This window comes from Silurus aristotelis (assembly GCF_946808225.1).
Source record: "Silurus aristotelis genome assembly, chromosome: 2".
Lineage (NCBI taxonomy): Eukaryota > Metazoa > Chordata > Actinopteri > Siluriformes > Siluridae > Silurus > Silurus aristotelis.
Window position 1 is genome coordinate 29,703,937 of NC_139575.1, and position 16,194 is coordinate 29,720,130.

Genomic DNA, 16,194 nt, shown 5'->3' on the forward strand with positions numbered 1-16,194 from the left:
CTGAAAGAGAGCTTATTGCAGAGCGTGGTTCTAGCACATCCTGATTTCTCTCTTCCGTTAATTTTGTCAACTGATGCATCTCTAGATGGACTCGGGGCTGTGCTATCACAGATACCGGCTGGGGAGGAGAAAGCACGCCCCATTGCATTCGCAAGCAAGACTCTAAATAACTCTCAAAAGAGGTATGCAGCACATAAGCTTGAGTTTCTAGCCTTGAAGTGCAGTGTATGTGAAAATTTTAGCCATTGGTTAAAAGGACACATGTTCATTGTATGGACAGACAATAACCCACTCACTTATATACTAACTAAAGCTAAACTTAATGCTTGTGAACAATGCTGGGTATCAAAGCTTGCTGCTTACACTTTTGATCTTAAGCATGTTGCTGGGAGCAAGAACATTGTAGCTGATGCCTTGAGCCGTGATCCTTTTTTAATAGTGAGTCATATTCTTATCACAGAGAGATACGGCAACTTACTTGCTGAAGCGGACTGTGTTGATGAGGATGGGGTTTAGGACACTTTTTTGTTTGCAAGTGAACAGTCTCCATGTAACGCCCTTGGCTAATACAGTGTCTTATTATCATGATACAGTCAGAACCCTTTTAGGTCTTGATGATCAGTGGGAAAGGGTAACCGAGCTGAGGGCCATGCAGACAATCCAATCCATTCAGTATATGGTAGCGCCTGGGTGTGATACCATCTCAGCAAATCCCTTTAGAGAAAATCAGGCAGGATCAAGAGTCAGATTTATCAATCTCGAAAGTGATTTCTTTTTTGACTCAGAAAAAACGACCATCAAGGAGAGAGCTGATTGGAATGGACGCTGGACAACACTCTCCAATACTCTCAAAAGGTTCCAACTTGTAATTCCATCAAGTCTTACGGCTAATGCTTTAAACGGTGTACATGATCTTGCTGGACATCAGGGACAGTCAAGAACCCTCCGGTTAGCTTGACAATGTTTTTATTGGCCTAGGATGGAGTATGATATTAGGGAGTATGTCAAGTATTGTCAGAGGTGTGTATTGGCCAAAACACTAGAGCCATCTGCTCTAGCCCCTCTTGAGAGCATTAAGACTTCAGTACCGATGGAGTTGGTGTGTTTGGATTTTTGGTGTGCTGAGGATAGCAAGCAACGATCCGTGGATGTATAAAGTTGTGGGATCATGTTTTTTGCGTCTAAGGTTTTCCGACACGTATTTATACCGACCCGTATTCATACCGATTCATAACTTTGAAAGTGCACTCATTGCAGAATTGCTTAAATTGGCTGGTGTTAAGACACTACAGCATACCACCCGATGGGGAATGGTGTAACAGAGCAGTTCAATCGAACTTTGGGCAGTATGCTACGCTCCTTGCCTCTCAAGGAGAAACAAAAATGGCCCGAGCTGATACAGGCTCTGACATTTGAGTATAATGCAACGGTGCATGACACCACTGGTTACGCCCCATTTCAGTTAATGTTTGGCCGTATCCCAAAGTTGCCAGTTGATGTCATTTTTGGGCAGGTGTTTCATGACCCTATGGTTGTTGACCATAGTAACTATGTGCAAATGCTAATGTCTCACTTTAAAGAAGCAGCATACAGAGCTCAGAAACATACTGAAAAAGAGCAGAGAAAGCAGGCCAACTTCTATAATCAAAAGGTTAAGGGTTTATGTTTGAACATTGGAGATAGAGTGTTGCTCGCCAACAAGGGTGAGAGAGGAAAGAAAAAAACTTGCTGATAGGTGGGATCCAAATGTCTATACTGTAAAGGAACAGGATCTAAGGGCGAACGTATACAAATTGATTGATGGGAAGGGTCAAAAGTCAAAAGTGGTGCATCGCAACCTAATTCTGGACAACAGCTTTCTACCTATTGAACCAACCCAAGATGAGGACGTCCAGTCAAGTGCTGGGAATGCGGAGACCAAACCTTGCATGTCGGAACAGTTCGATCCAACTAAAGGGGATGGGTGTCTGATGAACCCGTAGAAGTTGAGGGTCAAGAGTCTGTTGACAGTGATTTGGAATCTGATTTTTCAGCAGAATGCCGTAATCCAAATGAGGTTGCTGGAGATTGTTCCGATCGAATGTATGATGTAGATGGAGACTCCGACCCTAGTAACTTAGACCAGCAATCTGATTCTATTGTTTCCATTGTCTAGTTCAGTCAGGATTTTAGTGAAATTCAGGCGGGGTGAATGTTACTGATGTATATTTACAATGTGAATATATGCATTTCACAAAAAATCCTTCCTAATTGTTGTATTTGCTTTAATTTGTTCAATATTTTTATGTCCTGTTTAAATAAATTAGTTCTATTTTTGGCGGAAGTGTTTTCTCTTGCGATTAAGCTGTGCTACGTCATTCAGGAAGCCCGCGCTGCTCCTCAGTTTACTTTGTGCATACTGAGGAGAGGTATATAAAAATAAATATATATATAAAAAAAAAATATATATATATATATATATATATATATAGCCTGACCTAAAGCTGTTTAGGGTGAAGGCAAAAGGGCCAACAAGTGCCAAGCATCTCTCGGGGAACTCCTTCAAGACTGTTGGAAGACCATTTCAGGTGACTACCTCTTGAAGCTCATTAAGAGAATGCCAAGAGTGTGCAAAGCAGTAATTTAAAGAAAAAGGTGGCTACTTTAAAGAACCTAGAATATGACATTTTTCAGTTGTTTCACACTTTTTTGTTATGTATATAATTCCATATATAATTCCCCATGTGTTAATTCATAGTTTTGATGCCTTCAGTGTGAATCTACAATGAAAATAAAGAAAACTCTTTGAATGAGAAGGTGTGTCCAAACTTTTGGTCTGTACTATATATATATATATATATATATATATATATATATATATATATATATATATATATATATATATATATATATATATATATATATATATATATATATATATATATATATATACATACACACACTTGACTGTTGCATGCAATAAACCGAAGATTAATGGAAAACCATTGAAAAAAGTGCAATAAGTGAACGAAAAAGGTTTCATGATAACCATGTTTGGTAAAAATAATAATTTTATGAAATAAATTCATGAAAAGCTGGAAAAAAAAAAAGGTGAAATAATTCAAAACATAACATGACAAATTAAGTTTTTTTAATTTATTGGGAAAAATGTTTGGCAAAAATTAGTTTTTTTTATCCATCCATTTTCTCCCGCTTATCCGTAATTTGGGTCGCGGGGGCAGCAGTCTAAGCAGGCCCCCGCCTTCGACTGCTGCCCAATCCTCACAGCACCGTCCCTTACGGTCCCTCCTGCAGGTGGTGAGCCCACGGGAAGGCGGCCCCACATCACTCCGACGTCACGGACCTTGATATTTCCCTCGTAATGGACCCGCGGAGCATAGAGGGTTAAGGGCCTTGCTCAAGGGCCCAAGAGTGGCAGCTTGGCGATACCAGGGCTTGAACCCCAGACCTTCCGATCGGCAACCCAGCGCCTTAACCGCTGGAGCCACCACTCAGGAGGTTTTTTTATATGAATTGAAAATAAATTGGTAAAATATGAATTTTTATATACAAAGGAATAATTTAATGAAAAACTGTTAAACAAAGTGAAATAGTTTAATAAAGAAACGTGATATGACAAATCAAGTTTTTAAAAAACAATTGTGAAAAATATGACTTCATATTCATTAGCATTCTTTAACTAAAAACCAATAAAAGTGCAAAAATTCTACGCAAAACTTTACAATGGTTGAAAAATGACTTTTTTTTTTAAATAAAAAAACAATTTCATTAAAACACGTTAACCTTTACCATAAACATATGAATAATTCTGAAAATATAAATCATATGATCATGTAAAACCTTTAAAAAAGTTCCATAAGTGAATCAAAAACAAAAAAATCCCATGCAAATCATGTTTTGACAAAAAAGATGAAATTTTCATCAAAAATGTGATAGTTAAAATGAAAATATAAATTTTCATATTCATAAGCATCATTTAAAGGAAAACAGTAAAAAAAAATGCAACATGTAAGCAAAAATATTAATTCTCATCAGAATAATTCCATGACAAACTGTTAAAAAGTGCAAAAATTCAATGAAAAACGTGAAATGAAAAGTTTTTACACGTTATTGTGAAAATATAAATGTTCATATTCACATTCATATTTTCACAAATAAATCAATAAAAGTGTAATGTGAATGAAAAAGATTTCATGAAATACCATGGTATGACTTTTTACATAACGAAATATGATATTTTCATATTCAGAAGCATATGTTCACGAAAAACCTTTACATAATTGCCATTAAGAAACAAAAAATAAAAAAGTGACCATACAAATCATATTTTGAAATTAATTGGGAACTTATAAATTCTCATATTCTTCAGAATTATTTTATGAAATATTGGTAAAAAATGCAAAAATTCAATGAAAAACGTGATATGACAAACAATGGTTTGAAAATAATTACTTTTTTTAATATAAAATGTAATGTTTTTATTAAAATATATAATTTCTTATTCATAAACATAATTTCATTTTTAAAAAACACGTTAACCTTCACCATAAAAATATGAGTAATTGTGAAAATATAAAACATGATATTGGAAAACCTTTAAAAAAAAGTGGCGTAAGTGAATGAAAAACAAAAAAGTGACAATGCAGTTCATGTTTTAACAAAAATATGACTTTTACATAAAAAATGTGATAGTTATTGTGAAAATATACATTTCCATAATTATAAGCATCATTTAATAGAAAATATAGTGCAATATGTAAGCGAAAAACTTACATGAAAAACATTGGTCTTAGAAAAATATAACTTTTTTTAAAAGAAAAATGAGATTAATTGGTAAAATAAACATTTTCATATTCATACTAAACATTTCATGAAAAACTGTTAATAAATAACTTAAAAAACTTTCTTTTCGGCTTCTCCCGTTAGGGGTCGCCACAGCGGATCCTCCGCACGTTTGATTTGGCACATGTTTTACGCTGGATGCCCTTCCTAACGCAACCCTCCCCAATTTATCCGGGCTTGGGACCGGCACTAAGAGTGGCTGGGGATGGTTCCCTGACCGGGAATCGAAAATATGGTATTTCTCACAAAAATATTATAATTTCAAAAATTGGAATTTTCATATTCATAATCATAATTTCATAAAAACAGCAAATAATAATTTCAAATGTGTTATAAAGTCATAATTCATCAAAATCGAAACAACAGGACGTATTTGGCAAAGCCTTTTACGTGCTGTCAAGAATGAGTTTCTTAACCGCTGAAAACTCGATTCCGCAAATCTCAGGCTTCTAGGACGAATAGAAAGCGGTTTTTAGAACCAAGCGTATTTGTACAAGCAGCATGCATCTGGTCATCATAATTTTACATGTTTATGATGAGATATGATATAACAAAACATTTCCTGACCAAAATATAATATTTATCACAAAAACATAATAGTTATTTCAAAAATATGAATTTTCATATTCATAATCATAATTTCATAAAAAAGTGGGGGAGTGGTGGCTCCAGCGGTTAAGGCGCTGGGTTACCGATCGGAAGGTCGGGGGTTCAAGCCCCGGTATCGCCAAGCTGCCACTCTTGGGCCCTTGAGCAAGGCCCTTAACCCTCTATGCTCCAGGGACCCTTACGAGAAAAATAAATCAAGGACCGCGACGTGGGGCCGCCTTCCCGTGGGCTCACCACCTGCAGGAGGGACCGTAAGGGACCGGTGCTGAGAGGATTGGGCAGCAGTCGAAGGCAGGGGCCTTGACAGCCTGATCCCTGGACATGGAGAAGTGTCTGGGGAATCTGCTTAGACTGCTGCCCCCGCGACCCGAATTACGGATAAGCGGGAGAAGATGAAATGAAATTTCATAAAAACTGTAGAAAACTCCAAAAAATAATTTCAAATGTGTTATAAAGTCAGAATTCATCAAAATCGAAACAACAGCACATATTTGGCAAATCCTTTTACGTGCTGTCAAGAATGAGTTTGTTAACCGCTGAAAACGCGATTCCGCAAGTCTCAGGCTTCTAGGACGAAGAGAAAGCGGTTTTTCAAACCAAGCGTATTTGTACAAGCAGCATGCATCTGGTCATGATAATTATACATGCTTATGATGAGATATAATTGAACAAAACATTTCCTGACCAAAATATAATATTTATCACAAAAATATAATAGTTATTTCAAAAATATGAATTTTCATATTCATAATCATAATTTCATAAAAAGTGTAGAAAACTGCAAAAAGTAATTCAAAATGTGTTATAAAGTCATAATTCATCAAAAGAAAAACAACAGCACATATTTGGCAAAACCTTCTACGTGCTGTCAAGAATGAGTTTCTTAACCGCTAAAAACGCGATTCCGCAAGTCTCAGGCTTCTAGGACGAAGAGAAAGCAGTTTTTCGAACCAAGTGTATTTGTACAAGCAGCATGCATCTGGTCATCATAATTTTACATGTTTATGATGAGATATAATATAACAAAACATTTCCTCACCAAAATATGATATTGCTCACAAAATATTATAGATATTTTAAAAATATGAATTTTCATAATCATAATTGAAAATAATGAAAATGGGTTATAAAGTCATAATTTATCAAAATCGATACAACAGCACATATTTGGCAAAGCCTTCTACGTGCTGTCAAGAATGAGCTTCTTAACCGCTGGAAATCATTAAAATAATTAAATTCATTTCAATCAAAACAACAGTAATAATTCATTTTTTTTAATGAATATATAGCATTTCCTATTCATAATCATAATAAAAAAAAATACATTAACCTTTACCGTAATAATATGAGTCATTGTGTAACTGTAAATCATATGATCATGGAAAATCTTTAAAAAAAAATAGCTATAAGTGAATAAAAAACAGTGACCACAAAGATATGACTTTTTCATAAACAATTTGATCAGTATTAATGTGAATTTTTATTTGCATAAGGGAGCTTTTAATGAAAAAACGTTAATGTAAGCGAAAAACCAACATGATAATGATAAGCACAAAATTATTTTTTTAAATAAAGATATAATTAATTGGTAAAATATAAATTTTCCTATTCATCAGCATAATAATTATTGAAAAACTGTTAAAAAGTGCAAAATTCAATGAAAACGTGAAATGTCAAATCAAGTATTTACAAGTTATAAGCATCATTTCACAAAAAATGGTTAAAAGTGCAATAAGTGAACTAAAAACTTTTCATTATAAACTATTTTTTGACATAAATGACTTTTCTCATATAAATTATATACATTTTCATATTCAAATAAATAATTTAATGGAAAAATGCAAAAAAAAAGTACAAAGATTCAATGAAAAACGTCATAAAACAATTCAAGTTTCTACAAGTTATTGTGATATTATATCATATTCATAAGCATCATTTAACTGTTGAAAGTGCAAAGATTCAACGCAAAATGTGATGGCAATGGTTTGAACAAAATCTGACTTTCTTTTATAAAATAAAATGTTTTTATTAAAATATTACATTTCATATTCATAAACATAATTTCATTTATAAGAAATCGTTAACTTTTTTATAAAAATATGAGTAATTGTGAATATATGAATTTTCATAAGCATCATTTAACTAAAAACTGTTAAAAGTGCAAAAAATCTATGCAAAATGTAATGAAAATGCTTGAAAAAAAAATTATCGTTTAAATACAACAGTTTTTATTTAAATAATGTTCATAAATAAAATTTCATAAGAAAAAGTTAACCGTTATCATAAAAAATATGTTAATGTGAAAATATGAATTCATAGATGCCTTAAAATAATTTCATTAAAAACTATAAAAAAAGTGCTCAAAACGGTGACATGAAAAATTGTTTTTCATAAAAATTGCTATTGTAAAAATATGAATATTCATATTCATAAGATTAATTAAATGGAAAAGGTTAAAAAGTGCAATCCGTGAACGAAAAACATTTACATGAGAAACCAGGGTTTGATATGTCATTTTGCATAACAAAATATGATAGTCATTATGAACATATACATTTTCATATTTAGACGCATATGTTCATGGAAAACCTTTAAAAAAGTGATATTAAGAAACAAAAAGGTGACAATACAAATCATGTTTGACAAAAATATGACATTTTCATTGAAAATGTGATATTGTGAAATTATGAATTTTCATAATCATCATTTAACTAAAAAAACATTAAAAAGTGCAAATGTTCATCGCAAAAACATTACGACAATGGTTTGAAACAAATCTGACTTTCTTTTATTTAAAAAATTTGTTTTTATTAAAATATTAAATTCCATATTCATAATCATAATTTTTTATAAAAAAAAACGTTTACTTTTTCATCAAAATATGAGTGTTTGTGAAAATATAATTTTTTTTATTCATAAGCATAATTTCATTAAAAACCATTAAAAAGTGCAATACGTAAACGAAAAACTTTCACATCACAAACCATGGTTTAAAAAAATTATGACGTTTTACATAAAATTTATTTGTAAAATATACAGAAGCATATTATCATGGAAGGCTGTTGAAAAAAGTGCAATAAGTAAACAAAAAAGGTTTCATTATAACCATGTTTGGCAAAAATAAGAATTTTTTCATATGAATGTGAAATAAATTGGTAAAATGGTAATTTGTTTATCCAAAGGAAAATTTTAATGAAAAGCTGTAAAAAAAAAAAAAGAAAAAAAAAAAAAAAAAAAGGTGAAATAATTCATTAAAAAACATATGACATGACAAATCGTTTTTTTTAATTTATTGTTAAAAATGTTTGGCAAAAAGATGTTTTTTTTAATATGAATATGATATAATTGGGTAAAATAGGAATTTTCATATACAAGGAAAAATGTAACTAGAAACTGTAAAAAAAAAAATTTTTTGTAAAAAAAGTTATATGACAAATCAAGTTTTTAAAATCTAGAGTGAAAAATATGACTTTTAATATTTATTAGCATCAATTAACTAAAAATGTGAATTTTTATATTCATTAGAATAATTTCATGAAAACTGTGCAAAAATTCAATGAAAAACATGATATGACAAATCGTTTTTTTAAAAGTTATTGTGAAATTTTTACTTTTCATATCCATAAGCATTATTAACTAAAAACCATTGAAAGTGCAAATATTCACTGCAAAATGAGATGACAAATGGTTTTTAAAAAATCTGACTTTCTTTTATAAAAAAGTTTTTAAAAAGTTTTTATTAAAATATAAAATTTTATACTCATAATTTTCACCTTTATTTGCATGAACCTGGTGGTACGGCTGCAGGGATTCCAGCCCAGGAACATGGTGACAAATTTTGCCCAGATTTCTTTCCAAATCTTTAGACAACATAGCACAAGGGTTGCCCTCATGCATGCGTGCAGTGGCTGCTGATGGTCTGATGGTCCGGGATGCTGAGAAAACAGTGCTGTCACATTCTTTGATACTGTACACCTCACATCAGGTAACAGCTATTTTACATAACCTCAACACAAAAGATATGCACAAGGTAGATCTGGTTATGAAATCACGCTCTTGGCAACAGAAAACGTAACCATTAAGCCTTCTTCTCAGCCGCATTCAGCTCTAGTAACGCTGCGTGATCTGCTAGACTTGCTAGACTCTGCTAGACTCGTGGTTTTAAAGACACACAGGATTGCCTTAAACACATTAAACAAGAGACCTCTTGTAGGCCCGATCTTTTAGATATGGCCCTGGAAGAGGGGGATTGCCTATATATAGATCAGGGGTCACCAGCCTTTTCTGAACCTGAGAGCTACTTCTTGGGTACCATTAATGTGAACAGTTTGATAGACACAGTTTTCATTTTGATCTGAAATAACAAATTTGCAAAACTAACATACATTGACCTGTACGACATGATGCGCTTACTTTTCCTGAGCAACCCTTCCAACACCTACAGATCGATTTCACACATATGCCACAAGTAGGAAATTTGAGAAATCTGTTGGTTATAGTTGACAGATTCAGTAAGTGGCCAGAAGCATTTGCATGCGTGACAGAGAACGCTAAAACAGTTGTAAAAATATTAACGAAAGAGATCATCTCTAGGTTTGGTATTCCTAGTGTGATTGAAAGTAATAACGGCACACCTTTTGCTTCTAAAGTAACACAACTTTTGGCTAAAAGCTTGGAAATTGATTGTCAGCTGGAGTGGTAGAGAGAATGAACAGAACCATTAGGGAACGTGTTACTAACGCCTGCATTGAAACAGGCCGAAACTGGACTGTTGTTCTCCCGGCAGTACTCAAAGAAACGAGAATGACTCTGTCATCAACTACTAAACTGTCACCTTTTAAAATTCTAATCGGCCGGCCTTTCCCGACCCCATGGTTCACTGGCATTTCTAGCTAGTTTTAGTTATAAAAATAGATTAGAATACCAAAATAATAAAAACAAAATAAAGGTAGTTGTGATAAGAGTATGATAGGTTTATTGGAGAATAGTATTGCAGAATAAACCGGTGCAGTTTTGCAGAGTGTGCAAAATTTTAACAACAACAAGCGGATTAGCTAGGCTAGAAACCGCAGGGTATTTTTGTCCGGTGTACAAAGGTTACCTAGGGGAGGAACCACATAGCATGTGCATCTTGTATATTGTCTTCTTCTTCTTCTTTCGGCTGCTCCCATTAGGGGTCGCCACAGCGGATCATCCGTCTCCATACCACCCTATCCTCTACATCTGCCTCTTTCACACCAATTACCTGCATGTCTTCCCTAAACCTCCTCCTTGGCCTCCTACCTGGTGGCTCCATCCTCAGCATTCTTCCACCAATATAATTCATGTCCCTCCTCTGCACATGTCCAAACCATCTCAATCTCGCCTTCCTTATCTTGTCACCAAAACATCCTACATTGGTTGTCAATCTAATAAACTAATTTCTAATATTTTCCATCCTCATCACTCCCAACGAAAACCTTAACAACTTCAGTTCTGCTACATCTTTTACTCAATGCAACTGTCTCTAATCCATACAACATCTCACCACAGTCCTATAAACTTTCCCTTTCATTTTTGCAGATACCCTACTATCACAAATCACTCCTGTCACTCTTCTTCACCCACTCCACCCTGCCTGCACTCTTTTCTTTACTTCTCTAACACACTCTCCATTACTTTGCACTGTTGACCCCAGGTACCTGAATTCCTCCACCTTCTCCACCTCTTCTCTCCGCACCACTCCACTACCCTCCCTCTCATTTACGCACATGTACTCTGTCTTACTCCTACTGACTTTCATTCCCCTTCTCTCCAGCGCATATCTTCACCTCTCCAGGCTCTTCTCAACCTGCTCACTACTCTCACCACAAATCAAAATATCATCCGCAAACATCATAGTCTAGGGAGACTCCTGTCTGACCTCGTCCGTCAACCTGTCCATCACCACTGCAAACAGGAAAGGGTTTAGGGCCGATCCTTAATGCAGTCCAACCTACACCCTGAACCAGTATGTCGTTCCTACTGCACACTTCACTGCTGTCACACTGTCCTCATACATGTCCTGCACCACCCTCACATACTTCTCTGACACACCTGAGATCCTCATACAATACCACAACTCCTCTCGTGGCACTCTGTCGTACGCTTTCTCTAAATCCACAAATACACAATGCAATTCCTTCTGTCCTTCTATATACTTCTCCATCAACATCCTCAAAGCAAATAAGGCATACGTGGTGCTCTTTCTCGGCATGAAACCATACTGTTGCTCACAGATGGTCACCTCTTCTCTTAGCCTGGCTTCCACTACTCTTTCCCATAACTTCATGGTGTGACTGATCATCTTAATTCCCCTGTAGTTACTGCAGGTCTGCACATCTCCCTTATTCTTAAAGATCGGTACCAGCACACTCCTTCTCCATTCCTCAGGCATCCTCCCACCTTCCAGAATCTTGTTAAACAATCTGGTTAAAAACTCCACTTCCATCTCTCCTAAACATCTCCATGCTTCTACAGGTATGTCATCTGGTCCATCCTGCTTCACCAACTCCACATCATCCAACCTTCTCTCTCTCAGATTTTCCTCATTCATCACCTGCTCAAAATACTCCCTCCACCTTCTCAACACACTCTCCTCACTAGTCAACACATTTCCATCTTCATCCTTTATTGCTCTTACTTGCAGTACATCCTTCCCAGCTCGGTCCCTCTGCCTGGCTAATCGGTACAAATCCTTTTCTCCTCTCTTAGTGCCCAACCTCTCATACAGCTCCTCATATGCCTTTTCCTTGGCTTTCGCCACATTCCTCTTTACCTGCTGTTGCATCTCCTTGTACTCCTGCCTACTTTTCTCATCACTCTGTCGATCCCACTTCTGTTTTGCCAACCTCATTCTCCTTATGCTCTCCTGCACTTCCTCATTCCACCACAACATCTCTTTGTCTTCCTTTCTATTTCCAGATGTCACACCAAGTACCTTTCTAGCTGCTATCCTCATCACTCCTGCAGTTGTTACCCAATCATCCAACACCGCTTCACCACCAACGAGCCCCTGTCTGACCTCTTCCCTGAACCTCACACAACACTCTTCCTCCTTCAGTTTCCACCATCTTATTCTTCTTTCAGTCCTCACCCTCCTCTTCTTCTTCTTCGCCTCCAAAACCATCCTACAGACCACCATCCGATGCTGTCTAGCTACACTGTCCCCCGCCAACACCTTACAGTCTCCAATCTCTTTCAGGTTGCATCTCCTGCATAGAACATAGTCCACCTGTGTGCACCTTCCTCCACTCTTATAGGTCACCCTTTGATCATCCTTCTTCTTAAAATACGTATTCACCACGGCCATTTCCATCCTTTTAGCAAAATCTACCACCATCTTCCCTTCTACATTCCTCTCCTTAAAACCATACCTACCCATCACCTCCTCATCACCTCTGTTCCCTTCATCTACATATGCCCATTAAAGTCTGCCCCAATCCCCAATCATTCTTTCCTAGGTACACCATCTACCACTTCATCTAATTCACTCCAGAATCTGTCCTTCTCCTCTATCTCACAGCCGACTTGTGGAGCATGGGCACTGACGACATTTATCATCATCCCTTCAACTTCCAGCTTCATGTTCATCACCCTATCAGAAACTCTTTTCACCTCCACTACACTCTTACTGTACTCTTCCTTCAGAATCACCCCTACACCATTTCTCTTCCCATCCACACCATGATAGAACAGTTTAAACCCACCTCCAATGTTCCTGGCCTTACTCCCTTTCCACTTAGTCTCCTGAACACACAACATATCTACCTTTCTCCTCTCCATCATATCAGCTATCTCTCTCCCTTTACCAGTCATAGTACCAACATTTAAAGTACCAACCCGAACCTCTACTCTCCTACACTTCTCCTTTTCCTGCTGTCTCTGTAGACGTCTTCCTCCTTTCCTTCTCTTTCTTCGGCCAACAGTAGCCTAATTTCCACCGGTACCCTGTTGGCTAACGATACCTGTGGCGGTTGTTGTTAACCCGGGCCTCGACTGATCCGGTATGAAATTCTTATTTGTGATCCGCATATTCGATTTGACACGTTTTACGCTGGATGCCCTTTCTAACGCAACCCTCCCCATTTATCTGAGCTTGGGACCGGCACTAAGGGTGCACTGGCTTGTGCCTCCATAATGGCTGGGTTTGCATCTTGTATATGAGGGTTCACAGTGCTTAGGGTAAGGCCAGCATAATAAAATAAAGATAATTAAAAAAAATGTCATTAAAGCCTCTTAACATATAACATTGCTTATATTAGTTTAAATCCAAGCTTAATACATTTAACCATTACTCAGCATTAATATAGTATAATACTCAGCTCCGCAGAGAACTCGGTGTATGAAGAGAGTTCATAAAAATCAAATAATCATGCTTAAAGAGGCAAAATTAGTTAAAGATATACACAAAAGTGCAGCATACATTATATCATCACCATCCTTAAACGTGCATATAATCAAAGTAGAATCTTAAGTAGGAGGGAAAAAAATCTATCTATCTATCTATCTATCTATCTATCTATCTATCTATCTATCTATCTATCTATCTATCTATCTATCTATCTATCTATCTATCTATCTATCTATCCATCCATCCATCCATCCATCCATCCATCCATCCATCCATCCATCCATCCATCCATCCATCTATCTATCTATCTATATGTACAAAATCTTTAAAAAAGAGAAGAGGAAGGAAGAATTAGGCACAGAACTTTTGGGCACAGAACAGTTGATGAAAAACAAGTGGTATAAGATGTTCAATAACCAAGACACAAAAAAAAATACAGGAAGCGCTAAGTAAGCTTGTAGTTAAGATATATGCACGATTTGATTTAGAAAAAGTTCAGGACAGGAAACTCGTTCGTGAAGATGCAATCAGAGAAAATAGGAATATTTTGCACGGATAAAAAATTTTAGAAATAGCACAAACTAAGATGAATACTGGAAAAATCAATTAAATTAATACAAAGCTAAGAATGCAGAAAATAAAATTTATTATACTAAGGCAGAATTAAGAGATTAGGCAGTATCTAAAAAGACAAAGGAATTTTTGCAAGGAAGGAAAAAAACAAAACAAGCAAACAAAACAAAAGGTGTGAATATTGCGGTGGAGGATTAGTTGTTTTGTGATAAAATGCATGATCAGGGGATTTTTTACAAGAAGGAAAGTTCACCATCAGATGTTTACGGTACATATAAATTAGAAATGTATGGAAGTGAATGAGGCCTCCTGGAAAGGGGTGGCATTTTACCAAGAAAAGGTATAAACTTACCAGAAAATACATGTAAATATATGCATTTCATTAAAAATACTCATCAGTATTTGATGAGTTAATCTATGCACCTGTCTATGTGAACGATAAATTCCGAATGATGGGAATGTTGGATTTTGGATCCATGGCTTGTACTTTTAGTGAAGCAGTAGAGAGCAGAATGCTCAGAGATAATGTGTTACCGAAGCCCACACCACTGACACAAGAAATAATGTTAGTGGGATGTGGAGGTAAAGCAACAAAGCCGAAATGCATATACGAAGTCGAGCTTAAAGTATATGGCGTAAGATGCTTGGTACCAATTTTGGTCGTGCCAGGGCAAAAGGATTATTTAATCATTGGAACCAATGTGGTGAAGTTTCTAATGAGTCAAATGAAAGCCAATAGTGATCAATGGAGAACTCTGTCTAACAGTGCTTCAGAGCCATCTTCATCATGCAAACGGTTTTTAGATGTAATGGCAAATACTTGCTGTTGAAGGGGTAGAGACCCACCAGATAAGATTGGGACTGTAAAGCTTTTTCAAGCAGTCACATTAGTGGCAAAAAACGAACACCTTGTTTGAGGAAAGTTGCCAAGTAATACTGCCAATGTCACCAGGAAGCACTGTAATTGTAGAGGCCACTTCTTCCCAAACTATGCCTCAGAACATTATCATTGGCCGCGTCGTTACATTTTTATGGGGAGATTGCTGGGTTCCTTTGAAAGTTATTACCCTTTCAGACAAACCGATCACTTTAAAAAAGAACTGTAAGTTGGCAGATGTATTCCCATGTCATGCTGTGGAAGATTTCGAACTGTTACAAGGTTATAGTCAGGCTCAGGTGGCTGCAACGGAGAGTATATATCAGCCTGGTGCCATTGGTGATCTTAAGCAGAGACTAAAGGCTGTAGACCTTGGTGACATCAACATCGATTTGTGTTCTGCTAGTGATGCGGCAAAACACAGGCTTGTGCAGCTGCTTGAGAACTATAATGATGTATTCTCTAAACATGCTCTACAGAGAGGTCAAAGGTTTTGTTCATCGCATTTGCCTAACTGATGAGCGTCCATTCTGACTTCCGTACCGTAGGATACCACCTGCTCACGATCAAAAATTACAGCAAGTTCTCTCAGAAATGGAAGAGCCGGGAATAATCCGTAAATCAGTAAGTGAATATGCTTCGCCCCTTGTTTTAGCGTGGAAGAAAGACGGTAGTCTAAGAATTTGTACGGATTTTAGATGGCTGAACACTAGAACCATCAAGGATGCACACCCACTTCCTCATCAAGCAGACTGCCTTGCTGCCTTAGGAGGAAACGCTCTCTTCAGCACTATGGATCTGACATCAGGTTTCTATAACATCCCCATGTCTGAAGAAGATAAAAAATACACTGCGTTTGCAACTCCACTTTGATCCTTCGAAGGTTGAAGCCATAGCCAAATTGTCAAAAGAGGACTTCATG